The sequence below is a fragment of the Halyomorpha halys genome, unplaced genomic scaffold (assembly GCF_000696795.3).
Source record: "Halyomorpha halys isolate HHAL.00 unplaced genomic scaffold, Hhal_1.1 Scaffold324.1, whole genome shotgun sequence".
NCBI classification, from domain to species: Eukaryota; Metazoa; Arthropoda; class Insecta; order Hemiptera; family Pentatomidae; genus Halyomorpha; species Halyomorpha halys.
This window is the reverse complement of record NW_027112641.1, coordinates 561,657-564,761: the sequence shown is the minus strand read 5'-3', so window position 1 is coordinate 564,761 and position 3,105 is coordinate 561,657. Positions and strand designations below refer to the sequence as shown.

At 31.2% G+C, this 3,105-nt stretch overlaps 1 long non-coding RNA gene across 1 annotated transcript in view; it reads left to right on the top strand.

The window, feature by feature from the left end:
- The first annotated feature begins 1,818 nt into the window (after positions 1-1,818).
- LOC106681305 (uncharacterized) overlaps positions 1,819-3,105 on the top strand; it is a 32,543-nt gene continuing 31,256 nt past the window's right edge. Inside the window, exon 1 of the long non-coding RNA XR_001343225.3 lies at positions 1,819-2,091. This is a non-coding gene — a long non-coding RNA (uncharacterized lncRNA). The remainder of the gene's footprint in view (positions 2,092-3,105) is intronic.

The following is a 3,105-nucleotide window of genomic DNA, read 5'->3' as shown; positions in this document are numbered from 1 at the left end:
ATATATATTTTTAATGGAATTAATTTTTCAATAATTTAGTTTAAACAAATGAAAGACAACTATCGAGAAATGCTAGAGTTTAAATTCCGACGCTATATTGAACTTTCATATTATACCGCTTTTTAACAAAATTCATTCGCGTTTGATACAACTAAACAAGAAAATATTCTCTTTTGAACGGAATATGCTTTCAAACATAATAGGGAATGTATTTCTTCTCTTTTGATAGCAACGACTAACTTGAGCCTTACAAGAGAAAGGATTTTGTTCAGTTCCGATGGTAAATGATCGGAGTTTCTATTCAATTTTTGCACACTTAATTAAAATTAAAATACTAACTTTTTTTTTATATCTTATGGATGGATGACCTTTTGAAAGGAAGCTCCTCAAAAATTACATTAATAAATAGTCAGTATACATCTGCTTGTTTGATGCAAATATCATTTTTAAAATGATTGTTTATTTTAAAGACGAATTAAAAATATTGTTATAATTAACTATTTGTTCGACCAGAAAAATATATGATTTTATAAATAATAGATGATATACATGAGGATAGTTTTCAGTCGGGCTGAAACGTCTTAATGAAAATGTAACAAGGAAATGCAAATTTTATAAGAACATATAGGTATTAGAAAATGCTCTTTGGTTTTGTAAATAGTTATCTAATTTCAACCTCATACTCATTAATTTATTTTTTTCAAAATTTTATAAATATAAGGTTTATACATATATACAAAATAATATTCGGCAGGATAGAACGGTATAGACTAATTCGAGAATAAATTATACTCTAATTAGCAATTACAAATACAGTATATATATATATATATTTGTCGATAAAGTTTAAATCCAGGAGTAAGGTCTTCAGGACACGAAGACTTCCAGGACGGGCTGGCTCAAGAGGAGGGAGGGAAAGGGCTACGGCCCTGGCCAACTCTTGGCTGCCCATGAACTCCTGGTACTATATTTAAAAAATTTCCAGAAAAGCGGAGAAAACTGCTGCCAAAAATTGTTGAATGGAGGGGGGATTTATATATTATAATAAACTACACAACTAAATGGAGAAAGAAGAAACGAAGGAAGGAGATGGGGAGGGAGAAGCCAGAAATATTCTAAAGCTCCTGGTGAATGCTGAGATCCTGGTATTTCGGTCTACGCTCTCATGCTCTTTCCTCCTTTCTTCATTCGGATCCTCTCTGTCACATTATATTTACACATATATCATGTACGATAATAACAATACGATACATGTATCATATACGATTTACTCATGTTGTTCCTTAGTTAACATGTTAATGGCAGAAAATAATGATTTTTATTGACATAATCTATCATCTTCAGGCCCATAGCGAAAATGTGTTTAAAAATTACTTGATTAACAAAACGATTTTCCTTAAAGAGTACTATGCCTAAATAAACATGACAAAGAGGTTAAAAAAGGAAAGTGTTTTTGTGCACCCCCGATCATCTCATAGTCCTTCATCATCATAACTTAAAACAATACTGTACATAAATTTCACTTCATCATTTCTACAAAAAATAAAGTCGTTTTTACTCATTGTAGTAGTATAAAACTACCTAATCTGAAGTTTATTTTATTCTTTATTACTTTGAAATGTGCAAAGCCGACCAATTTCGATAAAATAAGCAATATTTATTTATTTATAACAGAATCCAAATCTTCTAGCACTAGTTAATAACTGCTGAGTATAGCACAGCGTTGACCAAAATAAACAAAACACCAAACCCACAAGATGGCCAAACAATTGTTATTTCAATTTCGTTATAAAAATAATTGGGATCATTAATCCAAGATTGGACCGATGAAAAGGCTAAATCGCCTTCGAATCGAATCGCCACAATCGAAAGATTGTGTAATTTGACAGATCTTACTTTTAACCTTGAAAACAAATCACTGGCTATCAATGATAACCTATCCTCAACCACTAAATTAGTTTAGCAAGTGATTAATAAAAATTCTGTTATGAAATTATGGAGCTAGCCTGTTCACAACATTATCATGGAATATAATATTTACTTCGCTGAGAAATTAAGAGTCAAAACGTTGCCCTGTTCCATTTCAAAAAGGTATTTAAAGGTTTTTAAATTGACCATTAGGATTTAACAGTTTTACCTACTCCTGCAAGGGGATTGGTTATCCTTCTGGTAACAATCTAACCTATCGGGAATAGGAACCTTGAAGGTCAAAATACTTAGGTTAAGTACCATTTCTTCAAAAATTTAGTTCAAAAGAAGGCTTGAAAATCAGTTTACGTTGAGGCCAACAAACGTTTTACTTTTACTAACCATGTCCTCTTTTTTTTTTTTTTTTATTAGAATGACTTATTTAAAAATTTAGGTTATCAAGGTTATGTATATATAGAATTAGGTTATATATACAAAGAATTATTTCTTTCATCATGTGTTTCTACGGACCTCGAAGGCATTTTTGAAGCAACGTTCTTACCAGAAGTACCATATCTCTTCTAAATAAAACATTAGTCCATCTTATTCTGACCTGGGACATTGACTTAGAATACGAAAAACGAGGATGAATTGTCTGTCCGTGGGGCATAAACCTCCCTCCGTATCATCATTAGGCCATTCCTCGTTGAAGGAGAGTGGAGAAGAAAGACCAATAATGAATTAAATTCTATCACGTTGATAATGTGAACATATTCATTACGTGGGTTGGTCCTTTATGTGATAAGAATTGATAAATCCTAAATCCTCGAAAAGTTTTTAATTTAGAGTTTCAAATTTTAAATTTCAGTCTGTAATCTTGGATCTATCGAGATGGGTGAATGAGTTAATTAGAACTTTTTATAATTTGTTATTCAAATTTTCACAGCAATCTGAAAATAGTTTGTTGTTTTTAAATAATATAATTTCATTCAGGTACCTGTTTTTTCCCTTAACATTCGAAAACCATTACCAAAAATAATCCAGAAATAGTGCCGGAAACTGCACATTTAGCAACTAGTTGCGTAACTGATTATTGGAAATGCTATTGAGACAATCTGAAACAACTCAATAGGACCGATCCCACTGAGGATTGGTCTTAAGTGATTTCAGAATGAACAATAAAATATTATTTAAAAG